Source organism: Dasypus novemcinctus, chromosome 18 (genome assembly GCF_030445035.2).
Source record: "Dasypus novemcinctus isolate mDasNov1 chromosome 18, mDasNov1.1.hap2, whole genome shotgun sequence".
Taxonomy (NCBI): domain Eukaryota; kingdom Metazoa; phylum Chordata; class Mammalia; order Cingulata; family Dasypodidae; genus Dasypus; species Dasypus novemcinctus.
In genome coordinates, this window is record NC_080690.1 from 69,829,738 (window position 1) to 69,846,538 (window position 16,801).

Genomic DNA, 16,801 nt, shown 5'->3' on the forward strand with positions numbered 1-16,801 from the left:
AGGGCTCTTGCCAACATCAGCCTCACAAAGCACCTGGCACGTTTCCTGGTTCGTAGGAAGTGCTCAACAAATGTCGGGTCTCCTTATTATGGTGAAGCTGTTGAAATTTGAGCCAGATCTTGATCTCACCTTCCACCCCCTCTCCCCCAGCCCGCCAGCTCCAGCCACACCGGCCCCCTCACTGTTCCTCCTACATCCAAGCACCGTCTCACCCCAGGGCCTTTGCACTGGCTTTTCCCTCTGCCTGAATGCTCTTCCCCAATAGCTACACGGCTCCTGGCTCACCTCGGATGTCTCCTCCTCAGCGAAGCCTTCCCTGACCACCTCTTTAACAACCACACCCCACCCACCCACGAATCCTCCTTTTTTCTCCATCACCATAAACCATTCGCTTCTCCATCTTGCTCCCTGTCTCCCTCCCAGAGCCCCTGAGAAGAAAGAGATTTGTCTGTCTTGTTCCCTGCTGTCTCCCCGGTGCCTACTAGAGTGCCTGGTACGCAGTGGGCACTCAATAAGTATTTGCTGGTTGAATGTGAGAATCCGAGGCGATTTCCCCTGGACACATTTGCTGCTGGTGAGTCTGGCCCACGTGCCGGCCCCGGGGCTCTGATGGTCCGTCCCGGGGACGATGAAGAGAAGGGTGTCTGGGGACGCAGGAGGGGGCACCTCGCCGAGCCAGGCTCGCTTGGAGGAGAAGCTCCGAGGTACGGTGACATTTGGGCCAGCTCGGCTGAGGAGGGCTGAGGCCGAGGCGAGGGGTGGGAAATAGAGGAGGGAGGGCACCCCAGGCCGGAGGGCACCCCAGGCCGGAGGGCTGGAGAGCATAAAGGCCAGGAGATGTGCAACAGCTCGGGTCATGTAGGACATTTACCCTCTCCACCCACCGGCCTCCCCCACACAGCGGCTCAGGCTCGAGACCTCAGCGTCCTCGCTGACTCCAGTCTCTCTCTCACACTCCCCATCCAATCCAGCAGCTAAGGCTTTTGGCTCTACTTTCGAAACATTGTCACAGTTTGGCTGCCTCTCGCCACCTCTGCTCACACTCATCGTTGCCTGCTTGGACTGGTGCAGTAGCCTCCTTGCCAGGCTTGGTACTCGGCCCACCCACCTCCCCCCAGCCCCCTCCCCCGTCTCTTCTCGCCAGGTGAACCCATTAACACCTAAGTCAGCTCACGTCTCTCCTTGGCTCCCAACCTTTCCGTGGCTCCCGTCCCACTTGGAGGAAAAGCCGAGATCCTCCCCGTGGCCCCCAAGGCCCTAAATGACGTGGCCCACGAGACTTTTCTGCCCTTGTCTCCTGCCCTTCCCCCTTGGCTCACATCCTGCAGCCACACGGCCCTCCTCCCTGCTTCTCCAACACACCGAGTAGTAAGAAGCCGCCCCTGGGCCTTTGCACAGGCTGTTTTTCTCTGGGGAACGCCCTCTCCCCAGATGGCCATGCGGCAGGTGCCTTTGCGTCAGTCAGGCCTCTGCCCACGTGTACCAGCCTCCGCGGGCAGCCTTCCCTGGCTGCGCGCTACAAAGCAGCAGCCCTAGCCTTTGCCTTCTCCAGCCCCTTACTCCGTTCTCGTAGTTTTTCCTACATTGCCATCCGCTCTACCTGCCTTCGGGCTGCAGATTCATGTACGCAGCCCCGGATGGCGGGGACTCTCCGCGCGTCTCGTTTCCAGCGGTCACGTGGTGCCCGGCACACAGTTGGGGCTCAGCCGTGGTGTGCCCAGGGATTGCAGGGCGGGTCTCAGCCCCGACAGGGGTGAGGTTGCCAGAAGGCTCTGTCTGCCGAGCCGGAAGCTGGGCACCACTGGCGGCCCTCGGTGGGGTTCCTCGGGGTTGGAGGCACATGGCCTCCTCGTTTGTCAAAACGAAGGCCCCCGGGCCGTGCGCTCAGGAGACCGCCCGGAGACAAGCAGGCCCCCACCCCGCTGGCCAGGTGAATGGACACAAAGCAGGAAGCAGGAAGGGTAGATATATCAGAAGCGAGGTTTTATCTCAGGTTGATCCTCAGGTAACTTCCGTGCAGAAATGCGCACAGACCTTAGCCGTGCAAGGGGCTGGGTTTTGACCAACGCACCCCTCTGAGTGAGCGCAGCCCAGGAAGCTAGGGGACTTTCCGTGCTCCGCAGAACCCCCCTCCCCTCGCCCCGTCCCCTGCACCCCTTCTTCGGTCAACTCCGTTTCCGCAGGAAGCCACCCCCGGCCTGCCTTCGCTCTCCACTGATTCTGTTCTCGGGCACTGAAGACTGGAATCCTGCAGTACGGGTCCCGCGGGTTTGGCCTCTTTTGCACAGGATCGTCGTCAGGACTTTCGGTGTTGTGTGACCGTGGTTTGTCCTTTTTTTGGCCGAGTAGAGTTCCCTCGTAGAGCTGCACCCCAATTTGTTGACCTCCCTCCTGTCGTTGGCTATCTGGGTCTCTTTGAATAGGCGGCTGTGGTGAAGAAAGCTGAGTATGCGCACACAGGTCTTGAGGCGGGCCGAGGCTCCAGTCTTGGGGAGATGCCTAGGAGCGGGATTGCAGGGTCAGGAGGTGAGGCTGTGTTCCACTTCAGAAGGAGAGCAGGGGCGCCCCGGGAGAGTTTGCGCCCTGTGAACCCCAGCAGGCGTGGATGTTGCCGCGATCAGCCTTAGTGATAGTATTACGAGCCCATCTTCCGGAAGAGGAGCGGGGCTCGCCAGGAAGTCACAGTCCTTGCCTGAAACCACACACACAGGGAGTGACAGGGCTGGGAGTCGCTCCCGGGGCGGAAGACAGGTCTCCAGGGGCTGTGCTGCCAAGTCTGGATCTGTTCGCTGGATTTTATCTAGTGGGGGGGAGAGAGGCGTTTATACAGACCTGTCCACAGAATCTGAAGCCGCCCCTGCACTTCCCAGGTACCGTCTGTTTGTCTTATTTATCTTCTTTGATCACCATTTATGTAAAAGGCACAAAACGGAAAGCAACCTCAGTGTGTATTGGTAGGGGGGTGGTTGAAAAACTGTGGTGCGTCCGTACTATGAAATATTATGTGGCTAGTGAAAAAAAACAAAGAGCGATAGAGTGGGAAACGGGGTACGGCACTCAGAAGCCCGGTTCCTGCACTGTGCACTGCTGAAGACGGAAGGAATGAACTTTGTGGAACTCTGGAATCTAACAAAACTTTTACAGCAACCTGCAAAGGGTTGATGGAGAAAAGGGCAGCTGAACTGCGACACTTAAGGAAATCTCTTATCAGATCATGCTGGCTGACCGCGGAGCTCGTGGAGGAGACCTTAGTGGCCACATACCCAGGAGGACAGTCTTTTTTTTTTTTTTAGATTTATTGATTGATTGATTTATATTTATTATTTTATTTTCCCTCCTCCTCCTCTCCCTGCCCGCCCTGCTGTTTTTGCTGTCTGTGTCCATTCACTGTGTGATCTTCTGTATCCATTTCTCTTTTTGATCTTCTCTTCTCATTTTATCTCCTCTAGGATTTACCGGGATTCGATCCTAGGGACTTCTGATGTGGAGAGAGGTTCCCTGTCAATTGTGCCGCCTCAGTTCCTGGTCTCTGCTGCACTTGACCTTGACTCTCCCCTTCGTCTCTCTTTTGCTGCGTCACCATCTTGCGCAGGCACTGGCTCGTCGCGCGGGCACTCTCTCCGTGTGGGCACTTGCTTGCTGTGCAGGCACGCTTTCTCTTTTTCTTTTTCACCAGGAGGCCCCAGGGATCGAACCCGGGTCCTCCCATATGGTAGGCGGAAGCCCTATCACTTGAGCCACATCCTCTTCCCAGGAGTACAGTCTCTGCAAGTGAGCTTACGAAGGTTCTCCAAACAAATGGAGGACTGCAGCCCACGACAATCCACAGCAGCAAACTACGGGGAGTGGGAGAGGCTGGATTCCAGAGTTAATACAGTATAATGTTCAAAATGTCCAGCTTTCAACCAAATTGTTCATGGGGAAACTGACAGTAACACCTCTGAGGAAACCTAGATATTGGACATACTAGACAAAGACTTTTTCTTTTTCTTTTTTCAGGAGGTCCTGGGGATCTACTGGGGATCAAACCCAGGACCTCACACACAGGAAGCAGGTGCTCAGTCACTGGAGCCACATCCAGTCCCCTGCCAGACAAGACTTTTACGAGTGACGGAGAGCTTCGGGGACAGATAGAGAACGAGCTCCGAGATATACTCTCGAGGGAAAAGAGCAAATTACAGAGTTAAAAAAGTAAGACAAAGCAAGTTACAGAACAATGAAGAAAGTGTGATCCTATTGGTATAGGAAAAAAGCCAGAAAACAGTACGCCAAGGCTGCTTTTCTGGGGTACTCATATTTATGTGTGGAGCTATAAAACACATTTGTAGCAGCAAAATTGGAGGGAGGCACTAAAGTCAGGTCCGGATTGTTTAAAAAGAAGACAGTGTGGGGAGCGGCGCAGCTCAGTGGTGAGCGCCTGCTCCCTCCGTGTGAAGTGCCGGGTACAGTCCCTGGACCCTCCTAAAACAGCAACAACAACAGCCGTGCTCACATGTATCGTGTCTCTCTCTGTTTTTTTTCCTTTTGGTTTTTTCTTTTTCTACCCCTCTCCTCTCTCTATTTTTTTTTAAGATTTATTATTTATTTATTTATTTCCCCTTCCCTGCTTCCCCTGCCCCAGTTGTTTGCTCTCTGTGTCCATTTGCTGTGTGTTCTTCTGTGTCCGCTTGTATTCTTGTCAGCGGCACTGGGAATCTGTGTTTCTTTTCGTTGCGTCATCTTGCTGTGTCAGCTCTCCGTGTGTGCGGCCCCACTCCTGGGCAGGCTCACTTTCTTTCGCACTGGGTGGTTCTCCTTACGCGGCGCACTCCTTGCGCGTGGGGCTCCCCTACGTGGGGGACACCCCTGCGTGGCAGGGCACTCCTTGCGCGCATCAGCACTGCGCATGGGCCAGCTCCACACGGGTCAAGGAGGCCCGGGGTTTGAACCGCGGACCTCCCATGTGGTAGACGGATGCCCTAACCACTGGGCCAAGTCCACTTCCCTCCTCTCTCTATTTTTCATTGTTCATTTTAAAATGCAGAGAATGCCACCCAGAAAAGCTGAAAAAATCTTGAAAAAGAAGAACCAAGTTCGAGGTCTCACACTTCCAGTGTTCAAAACTTGCTATAAAACTAGGTAATCAAAGGGCATGGCCCTGGAATAGGAGTAGACACAGAAATCAGTGGAAAACAATTGGGAGCTCAGATACAGTCCCTCACTTCCAGGGCCAATTGACCATTCAATGGCTAAAGAACAGTCTCTTCAACAATTGGTGCTGGAAAAACTGGATCTCTACATGCAAAAGAGTGAGGTTGTACCCTTGCCTTACACAAAAATGAACTCAAAATGGATTGAATACCTAAATCTAAGAGATAAAACTATAAAACTCTTAAAAGAAAACCTAGGGGCAGATCTTCCTGACCTTGGATTTAGTAATGGTTCCTAAAATATGGCACCTAAAGCATGAGCAACAAAAGGAAAACAAAATTGGACTTCATTAAAATTAAAAACTTTGGGGAAGCAGACTTGGCCCAGTGGATAGGGTGTCCCATCTACCACATGGGAGGTCCACGGTTCAAACCCCGGGCCTCTCTGACCCGTGTGGAGCTGGCCCATGCGCAGTGCTGATGCGTGCAAGGAGTGCCCTGCCACGCAGGGGTGTCCCCCGCGTAGGGGAGACCCATGCGCAAGGAGTGCGCCCGTGAGGAAAGCCGCCCAGCGCGAAAGAAAGTGCAGCCTGCCCAGGAATGGTGCCGCCCACACGGAGAGATGACACAAGATGACGCAACAAAAAGAAAAATTCCCGTGCTGCTGTCAACAACAGAAGCAGACAAAGAAGAAGACGCAGCAAATGGACACAGAGAGCAGACAACGGGGGGGTTGGGGGGAAGGGGAGAGAAATAAAAAATAAATCTTTAAAAAAATAAAAATAAAAACTTTTGTGCATCAAAAGACATTATTAATAGAGTGAAAATAAAATGTGTGGAATAGGAGGAAATAGTTGCAAATCACTTACCTGAGAAGGGTTTAATATCCAGAATATATAAGAAATTCCTGCAATGCAACAACAAAAAGACAACCATCGAAGTTAAAAAATGGGTAAAGGACTTAAATAGACATTTCTCCATAGAAGATATAGAAATAGCCAATATGAACATGAAAAGATGTTCAACATCGTTACTTAATCAGGAAGTGACAACCAAGACCAAAATGAGATAGCACTTCATACCCACTAGGATAGCTATTAAAAATTAAAAAAACAAAACAAAACAGAAAATAAGCAATCTTGTTGAGAATGTGGAGAAGCTGGAACCCTCGGGCATTGCTGGTGGCAATGTAAAATGGTGCAGCCACCATGGAAAAGAGTTTGGCAGTTCCTCAGCAATTTAAACATTATAGAATTGCCCTGTGACTTGGCAGTTCCACTCCTAGGTAAATACTCAAAATAACTGAAAAGAGGGTCTCAAGCAAATACTTGTACACTCGTGTTCACAGCTGCATTGCTCACAATAGCCAAAAGGTGGAAAAAACAGCCCACGTGGCCATCAACAGATGACCAGATCCACAAAAGGTGGTCTCTCCACACCCAGTATGCAGAGAACGAAACCCTGGAAGATGCTACAACACGGGTGAACCTTGCCGGCATCGTGTTAAGTGAAGTAATCCAGACACAAAAGGGAAAATACTACATAATCTCATTCATATGAAATGATTAGAACATGCCAATCCCTGGAGTCAGAAGTTAGAGTATAGCTTCAGCAGGAGCTGGGGTGGGGTGGGGAGCGGGAGGTTGATGCTTCATCGGGACAGCGTTTCTGTCTGCGGTGAAGGAACGTCTTGGTAATGGATGGTGGTGATGGCAGCACATCATGAATGTTTTTTTTTTTTAAAGATTTATTTCTTTATTTCTCTCTCTCCCCTTCCCCCCCACCCCCACCCCGGTTTTCTGTTCTCTGTGTCTATTTGCTGGGTGTTCTTCTTTGTCCGCTTCTGTTGTCAGCGGCACGGGAATCTGTGTCTCTTTTTGCTGCGTCATCTTGCTGTGTCAGCTCTCCGTGTGTGCAGCGCCATTCCTGGGCAGGTTGCACTTTATTTGGCGCTGGGCGGCTCTCCTTACGGGGCGCACTCCTTGCGCGTGGGGCTCCCCTACACGGGGGACACCCCTGTGTGGCACGGCACTCCTTGCGCACATCAGCACTGCGCATGGGCCAGCTCCACACGGGTCAAGGAGGCCCGGGGTTTGAACCACAGACCTCCCATGTGGTAGGCGGACACCCTAACCACTGGGCCAAGTCCACTGCCCTGTAGAATTATATTAATATTGTTTTCTCAATTGTAACAAAGGTACCACACTAATGCAAAATGTTAATATCAAGGAAAACTGCGGGGGAGGAGGCAGAGTATAGGAACTCTGTGCTTTTGGACTCTTGTACCTACAACTGCTGTAATACATATTTTTTAAAAGAATGAAGTTCTGACAATATGGGTGAACCTTGGAAACGTTAAGCTAAGTTGAAGAAGTCAGACATAAAAGGACAAGACTGTCTGATTCCGCTTATATGAAAACTCTAGAATAGATACATTCATAGAGTAGAAAGCAGACACGAGGTGACCAGGGCTGGAGGGAGAGGAGAAGGGGGTTACTGCTTGATGGGTACCAAGTGTCCATTTGGGGTTTTGGAACTGGATGGTGGTGATGGCCGCACAACATTATGAATGTACTTAATACCACTGAACTGTACACTTAAAATGACAAATTTTGTTATATATATATTTTACCACCATAAAAATACATTATCTCCAAAAATAACTCAGGTAATGCGAATGCTTCAAATAAAGATTTGAACGGATGTTGAGAGCCTACAGAGCTGGAAGCAAATCTTTCGGCTGCGGCAGGGGTTGTGTGGCATTGAGGGAAGCAGTGGAGGTGATATGTAAGCTGGGATTCAAAGATATAAGAGTTTGGCAGTTGGATAAAAGGACAGAAGGGAGGCCTTCCAGGAGGAGGGCTCAGCAAGTGCAGGCAGGCGTGGGGGGACAGGAAGCAGCTCGGAGCAGCTGGAGTCTATGACACAGTTGTGAGTGTGCATGTTGTGGGAAGTGTGGAAAATGGAACCATGAGAGAGGTGCATCAGATGGGAATTGTGGCTACTGGTTATAACTGTGGCTTAAACAAGATGGATGTTTATTTCTTGCTCACATTAGAGAATGCAGAAGGTCAACAGTCTGGAGATGGTACAGGAACCCCACAGTGCCACCAGGAACAGCTTCTTCTAACTTTCTGCTCCATTGTCTTTTACATGTGGCTTCCACGATCAAACTTGCTTCATTGTCCCAGATGGCCGCTGGAGCTCCAGCCTTCATGTCTACATCCAGGCAAGAAAAGGAGGTGGTACTGATGGGAAATGGCAGGGCAAATGGAGACATACCAGCTGTCCATGCCCCTCTCATGGCATCCTCCTGGAAGTTCCACCCTACAACATGTACTTACATCTTACTGGCCATCAGCTCAAGGAAGACTGCGTAATGCCGTCTTTCAGGTAGGCACACTTCTGCCTTGAATAAAATTAGGGTTCTGTGACTGAGTAAGGAAGAGAATTGACGTTAGATAGCAACAAGAAATCTCTGCATTTTAAATTAGGTACACTCATGAAAGAGCTAGAATGTCAGGCTCAGGTGCTTGACTCTATCTTCTGGGAACTGGGGAGTCATTGGAGAGTTTGGAGTGAGGTAGGGCATCTAGACTCCAGCTCAGCTGTTACTTCTTTGAAATTGTAGTAACATACATATATAACATAAAATTTCCCATTTTAGCCACTTTCAAGTATACAATTCAGTGGTCTTACTTACATTCACAATGTGTTCCACCAAAACCACCTTCCAGCAGTGACACTTCCAGAGATGCCTCCCTGGCCCACCAATCGACATTGTTTTCTTTGTTATCTGCTCTCATAGAATCTGGCTGGTTTGTGGGTTTTTTTTTCAGAGCATCTTGTCTTTGTTATTATATTTTATTATTAGTGTGATTATAAATATCTCCCTCCCTCTCTACACTATTGGTAGAAAACCAGCAGGGCCTGCAATGGTTTGTTTTTGTTTTTTTTAAAGATTTAAAAAAAAATGTATTTCTCTTCCCTTCTCCTCCCTCCCCCCCACCCCGTTGTCTGCTCTCTTGTGTCCATTTGCTGTGTGTTCTTCTGTGTCGCTTGCATTCTCAGAGGCACTGGGAATCTGTGTCTCTTTTAGTTGTTGCGTCATCTTGCTGTGTCAGCGCTCCGTGTGTGCGGCACCACTCCTGGGTGGGCTGTGCTTTTTTCGCGCTGGGCAGCTCTCCTTACGGGGTGCACTCCTTGCGCGTGGGGCTCCCCTATGTGGGGGACACCCCTGCGTGGCACGGCACTCCTTGCGCGCATCAGCACTGCGCGTGGGCCAGCTCCACACGGGTCAGGAGGCCCTGGGTTTGAACCCTGGACCTCCTATATGGTAGGTGGACGCCCTATCAGTTGAGCCACATCCGCTTTCCTGCAATGGTTTTTTTTTTTTTTTTTTTTTTTTTAAAGATTTATTTATTTATTTAATTTCGCCCCCTCCCCTGGTTGTCTGTTCTTGGTGTCTATTTGCTGCGTCTTGTTTCTTTGTCCGCTTCTGTTGTCATCAGCGGCATGGGAAGTGTGGGCGGCGCCATTCCTGGGCAGGCTGCTCTTTCTTTTCACGCTGGGCGGCTTTCCTCACAGGTGCACTCCTTGCGCGTGGGGCTCCCCCACGCAGGGGACACCCTTGCGTGGCGCGGCACTCCTTGCGCGCATCAGCACTGCGCATGGCCAGCTCCACACGGGTCAGGGAGGCCCGGGGTTTGAACCGCGGACCTCCCATATGGTAGACGGACGCCCTAACCACTGGGCCAAAGTCCGTTTCCCATGCAATGGTTTTTGATGGTAACTGTCTTCCCAGAAACTAGCTTGGAGAATAGCTGAACAAACTCGTGACACCCTCTAGAGCTGCTGTTTAAAGGAGTAACGTCCCCGAGCTCCCGCGTGCTCTCTTACTCTGCCGAGGGGCTCTTAGCCTGAGGTTCAGGGACCCTCTCTCCTTATGGATGGAACTCACGGCACCCATGAAATTGGATAAGAAAAAAAAAATCACATCCCTATTGTGGCAGCTTGGCATTGTTTATGAATTCCACAAATAGGTATTGGATTATGTTTGTTGACTGGTCTGCTCCTCTGGGCGTGTTCCCCTTTGATTGTATTAAATTCAGAAATTTCACTTTTACTTGCTTAAATCATGAAGTAGGGTTTTGATTAGGCCACATCAGTAGGATTTGAGTTCCTGCCCCCTTGGTGGACGGGGACTCACAGAGAAAACCACAAGGCAGAGGAGAGAGTTGGAGTTTTGATTCTGGAGCCCAGGGAAGTAGCCACACAAGAGAAGAAGAACGCGGAGGAAGACGTGGCTCCACAGACATGGCAGGGGCCCTGGGAGGAGAGCGCCCGAGAGTCCACCGCTGACCTTGGGCAGAGAACAGAGCAGCTGAGCCCGGGGAGAAACGAGCCCCAGCGAGAGAGACGAGCCGTCTACCAGCCTACAGCTGAGACCACGAGAGGCTGGGACCACAGAGCCTCAGAGGAAGGCTGAACCCTCACAGAGACTGGCAGCCGTCTTGCTCCAACACATGGCAACAGACTTTGGTGAGGGAAGTAATTTGTTCTTTAAGGCCTTGTGACTGAAAGCTCCTACCCCAAATAAATACCCTTTATGAAAAACAACCAGTTTCTGGTATTTTGCATCAGCACCCTTGTGGCTGACTAATGCACATATTTTCTTTCATCTGTAACCAAAAACTAGCATTTCTTTTTTTAAAGATTAATTTGTATTTGTTTATTTCTCCCCACCCCCTTGTTGTTTGCGCTTGCTGCCTCTTCATCGTGTGTACTCAGAATTGAGCCAGGGTCTCCCATGTGGGAGGAAGGCGCCTAATTGCTTGAACTACCTCCACTCCCTGCTTTGTTGTCTCACTCACTATATTTTCCTCCTTGTATCTCTTGTTATATCATTTTTAAAAAAATATTTATTTACTTCTCTCCCCTTTCCCCCCGCCACCCTGGTTGTCTGTTCTCTGTGTCTATTTGCCGCGTCTTCTTTGTCCGCCTCCATTGCTGCCAGTGGCACGGGAATCTGTGTCTCTTTTCATTGCGTCATCTTGTTGTGCCAGCTCTCCGTGTGTGCGGCTCCATTCCTGGGCAGGCTGCACTTTCTCTCGCGCTGGGCGGCTCTCCTTACGGGGCGCACTCCTTGCGCGTGGGGCTCCCCTACGCGGGGGACACCCCTGCGTGGCAGGGCACTCCCTGCGCCCATCAGCACTGCGCACGGGCCAGCTCCACACAGGTCAAGGAGGCCCGGGGTTTGAACCGCGGACCTCCCATGTGGTAGACGGACGCCCTAACCACTGGGCCAAGTCCGCCGGCTTGTTACATCTTTTTTTTTTTTTTTTTTTTTAAGATTTATTTATTTATTTAATTCCCCCCCTCCCCTGGTTGTCTGTTCTCTGTGTCTATTTGCTGCGTCTTGTTTCTTTGTCCCCTTCTGTTGTCGTCAGCGGCACGGGAAGTGTGGGCAGCGCCATTCCTGGGCAGGCTGCACTTTCTTTTCACGCTGGGCGGCTCTCCTCACGGGCGCACTCCTTGCGCGTGGGGCTCCCCACGCGGGGGACACCCTTGCGTGGCAAGGCACTCCTTGCGCGCATCAGTGCTGCGCATGGCCAGCTCCACACGGGTCAAGGAGGCCCGGGGTTTGAACCGCAGACCTCCCATATGGTAGACGGACGCCCTAACCACTGGGCCAAAGTCCGTTTCCCTTGTTACATCATTTTGTTGCATCAGCTCGCTGTCTTGCTTGTCCTCTTCAGGAGGCACCAAGAAATGAACCCGGGACCTCCGATGTGGTAGGCAGGAGCTCAATCACTCGAGCCACATCCACTTCCCAAAATCTAGCATTTCTTTCCATTTCTGTAGCAGATCGTATTTTCCAAAGAAAGCTTCCGCAATGTCTCCTGTTGGACGTGTTCTTCTAGAATCTAGGAGCCTGCCACGGCCCCACTGGCATGTGGAGTCTTGTGTCTCTGCCCTTTGAACCTGGTGACCCAATCAACAGGGTTTGGTGGAAGTGATGTAGGTGACTTCTGACCAAGGCTGCGCCATGAAAAGGCCAAGCACTTTTGCCCTCGTGCTCTTGGGACACTCGCCCCTCGAGTCTGGTCCTGAGTTTATCCTGTGTGGGGCTCCTTGGGCGTCCTGAATGGGCGTATTTGTCTTTTGCTAAGTTGGGGGCTCTCCTGCCATTGTTTCTTTGAACATTCCTTCTGCCCCTTCCCTCTCTCTTCTCCTTCTGGGACGGCCCTAAGACACCTACGTGACACCCGGTGGTGTCCCATAGGTCTCTTGGCTTCATTCTGCTTTTTAAAATTCTTTTCCTTTCCGCTTCTCAGCCTGCGTCACTTCCATTGTCTTGTCTTCAGGTTCACTGATCTTTCTTCTGCCAGCCCCAATCTGCTGTTGAAACCCTCTAGAGAATTTTGCATTTCAGTTATATTTTTGGTGTTTAGCTCCAGTAATTCTGTTTGGTTCCTTTTTTAAAATTTTTATCTCATGATTAAGATTCTCACATTGCTCATTCATTGTTTTCCTCATATCCTTTCGTTCTCTCTGTTTTCCTTTATCTCCTTGAACATACTGAGGATCAGCTTTTATAAATAAAATTTTATTGAAGTATGTCATTCATACATGAGCATACATAAACAATAAGTGTATAGTAAAATTTCTGAGTTTATCATACAAACATGCATGTCATCACACAAGGCTCCCATACATCCCCCCATCGCCAAAACTTTGCATTGTTGTGAAACTAAAGTCTTTTTTTTTAAGTCTTTGGTGAGTCTAAAGTCTGGTTCTCTTCATTGATGGTTTCTGGATTTATCCTATTCTTTTGGATGGGCCTCATTTCCTGTTTCATTGTCTTGTACTCTTTGTTGCATTTTAAAAAAGATGATTTATTTTATTTATTTATCGCCCCCTCAATGCGCGCTGTCTGCTCTTTGTGTTGTTCATTGTGTGCTCTCTTTTTCTGCTCACCTTCTTTTTAGGAAGCACTGGGAACTGAACCTGGGGCCTCCCATGTGGGAGGGAGGTGCACAATCACTTGAGGCACTCCACTCCCTGCTTGTTGTGTGTTTCTCATTGTGTTTCCTCATTGTGTCTCCTCATTGCATCATCTCATTTTGTCAGCTTGCTGCACCAGCCTTTCATGCCAGCTCACTGTCTTGATCGTCTTCTTTAGGAGGCATTGGAAACTGAACCCGGGACTTCCCGTGTGGTAGGCGGGGACACAACTGCTTGAGCCACATCTGCTTCCCACATTTTTTTTCAGATTTATTTTATTTATTTCTACGCCTCCCCCATTCCCCCGTTGTCTGCTCTCTGTGTCCCTTCGCTGTGTGTTCTTCTGTGCCTGCTTGTCTTCTCATTAGGCAGCTCCAGGAACTGATCCTGAGACCTTCTGGAGTGCCAGACAGGCGATTACTCTCTTGTGCCCCCTCAACTCCCTGTTCTGCTATGTCTCTTTATTTTCTCTCCTCTGTGTCTCTTGTTGCATCATCTTGCTGCACCAGCTCTCTGCGTCGCCTGGCACTCCTGCGCAGGGCGGCTTTCCTGTATGGGCAGCACTCTGCATGGGCCAGCTCACCACGTGGGCCAGCTTGCCCTCACCAGGAGGCCCTGGGCCTTGAACCCTGGACCTCCTGTATGATAGACGGGAGCCCAATTGCTTGAGCCACCTCCATTTCCCTGCTTCCCACATTAAAAAAAAAAAAAAAATTACCCTTGCCCCAAGATGGCTCCCTTGTCTGTCTGCTCGTTGTCTACTCATCTTCCTAAGGAGACAACGAACCTGGGACCTCCCATGTGGGAGGCGAGTGCCCAACCACTTGAGCCACTTCCCCTCATGGCTCGTTGTGGCTCATCTTTAGGAGGCACTGAGAACTGAACCTGGGAGCCTAGCTGCTTGAGACACATCCGTGTTAACGCTGGGATTTAGTCCCTGAGCTGTCTGTTTCTTATGTTTGTATCCTTGAATTCCAGAAGCTAACAAAAACAAACCAACCCAAATGAAAAGCACCTTTCACTGCCTGTAAACTGGCTGTGTTTGCTGGTGCTCTCTTTAGAGATCAGCCCTGCCGCGAGACGCTCAGGCAGAGGCAAAGCCAAGTGCAAGGTCCTCCGCGTCTTACCTGGGTCTGCTGGGCGCCTGCTTCTTGTGCTGGGCTTGTGCTCGCTCCTGCCCCGAGGGAGCTGCAGCGGCAGGAATTCAAATGCCTTCTCTGACCCGGGATGGAAAGAGACTTTCTCCCTCTGGCAGGAGCTCTGGTGCAAGACAAGGCAGCTAATCCTTTGCCCCAGGCCGCTTACTTCTTTCTTCTGCCGCCCTAGCTCGACAGGCTGCTTTTCCCTGCAGGCAGGTTCTGGGAGCGCCCGCAGGAGGCAGGTTGCCTGGTGTTGTTTTCCAGGCTGCGGTGGGATAGACCTGCACAGAGGGGCTCCTCTGCTCGCCCGGGAACCCGGCCAGGGACGCAGGGTGGGAGGGCAGGCCGCTCCACCCCTGCCGGGAGGGGGTGAGGGCGCGGCCGGCCAGCGCGCCAGGAGCTTCCCCTGCCCTTTCCAAGCTGCAGTTTTAAAATTTAGCGCTGGCCCAGTAACGGCAGCACTTGAGCTGCTTTTCTAGGGCTTGACGGAAGATGGCCCTGCCCACTGGCGCTGGTTATTCAAGGGCTCTGCGGGCAACAACACCTGCCGTCTCTGACACTGCCATCTTGGTCGGCCGGAAACTTAAAAAAAATCCTTTGAGGAGGTATGGTCAAAGTATAATTTTAGAAAAGCAGTTTAAAAAGCATAGTTCATACAAATATGTAATGAGCATGTGCCGAGGATTTACTTAAGAAGTTAGCTAGAGAACCGGCGCCATCACGGGCTTGTGGCAGGGAGGCTGAGAGGCAGGGGGTCCCTGGGCAGTGAGGGGCTTGTGGCAGGGAGGCTGAGAGCAGGGGGTCCCTGGGCAGTGAGGGGCTTGTGGCAGGGAGGCTGAGAGCAGGGGGTCCCTGGGCAGTGAGGGGCTTGAGGCAGGGAGGCTGAGAGCAGGGGGTCCCTGGGCAGTGAGGGGCTTGTGGCAGGGAGGCTGAGAGCAGGGGGTCCCTGGGCAGTGAGGGGCTTGAGGCAGGGAGGCTGAGAGCAGGGGGTCCCTGGGCAGTGAGGGGCTTGTGGCAGGGAGGCTGAGAGCAGGGGGTCCCTGGGCAGTGAGGGGCTTGAGGCAGGGAGGCTGAGAGCAGGGGGTCCCTGGGCAGTGAGGGGCTTGTGGCAGGGAGGCTGAGAGCAGGGGGTCCCTGGGCAGTGAGGGGCTTGTGGCAGGGAGGCTGAGAGCAGGGGGTCCCTGGGCAGTGAGGGGCTTGTGGCAGGGAGGCTGAGAGGCAGGGGGTCCCTGGGCAGTGAGGGAGAGAATGCCAGCGGGAGGCGAGGAAGTCCCCGCCAAGGAGGTGGGGCCTCCAGGGCAATAAACTTCTTGGATTGGCTTTCTACTTAACAAAAATCATTTCAATATCAATTTTCAGCAAGTTATATCTAACTTTTCAGAGGGGACCCTTAATGAATAGTGAATAGTGAGGGAAGCAGATTTGGCTCAACTGATAGCGCATCCGCCTACCACATAGGGGGTCCAGGGTTCAAACCCAGGGCCTCCTGACCCGTGTGATGAGCTGGTCCATGTGCAGTGCTGATGCGCGCAAGGAGTGCTGTGCCATGCAGGGGTGTCCCCTGCATTGGCGAGCCCCACGTGCAAGGAGTGCACCCTGCAAGGAGAGCCGCTCCAAAACAGAGGAATTGTTGGTGAGCTTGCTAGCAAGTAACATCTAGCCAAAATGGCCACTAAGCATGCATAATGGCTACCGCAAACGGCACCACCCTTCTTCCTCGCCACCTTCCCGCCATAAAAGCCCGCGCGCGCCAACTTCAAACCTGCCTCCTCCGATCAACAGCCGCTTCAAATTACCCCAGTCCCCTTAGCCTATCTGCAATGGCCACGCCACCCTAAGCCCTTACCCCTGCCTATATAAGCTCTATCACTTCCCCAATAAACTAGACCTGCGCCACGAGCCTGTGTCTCCAGGGCGGTTACTGTGTGTTTTCTGGCTGTTTCCAGAGCCCTGTTCATCCTTACCTCGCCGGAGGGGAGCAGCAACACCGCCCCACGTGAAAAAAGCACAGCCCACCCAGGAGTGGCACCGTACCCACGGAGAGCTGACCCAACAAAAAGAGACACAGTTTTCCCGTGCTGCCAAGAATGCAGGTGGACACGGAAGAACATACAGCGAATGGACACAGAGAACAGACAACGAGGAGGAAAGGGGAGAGAAATAAATAAAAAATAAATCTAAAAAAAAAAAAAGTGAATAGTAAGTGAAACTTACTAAAGGTACATTCCCATAAGGCAGGGGTTGGCGATTTGTGGCCTGTTGGCCAGTCCGGCCCACCGCCTGTTTTTATAAATAAAGTTTTATTGGAGTGCAGTCATACCCATTCATTTACGTACTGTCTGTGACTTTTCTGCACAACGATGGGAAAGACGAGTTGTTAAGACAGAGACCATCTGACTGCAAAGCCTAAAATGTTTATCTGGCCCTTTACACACAAAAAATTTTGCCTAACCACATCCACAGGGTCAGATGACCCTTCAGTGGGCTTGTCAGAAGTGACCTAGAGTGCCGCTGTCCAGTATGGAG

General features: G+C 51.5%; 1 long non-coding RNA gene across 1 annotated transcript; it reads left to right on the forward strand.

Moving 5' to 3' along the window:
* The first annotated feature begins 1,122 nt into the window (after window positions 1-1,122).
* LOC131274375 (uncharacterized) lies at window positions 1,123-16,591 on the forward strand. Its single transcript, XR_009181643.2, has 3 exons — window positions 1,123-4,191; window positions 8,188-8,522; window positions 16,222-16,591. It is a non-coding gene; the product is annotated as an uncharacterized lncRNA (long non-coding RNA).
* The last annotated feature ends 210 nt before the right edge of the window (window positions 16,592-16,801 follow it).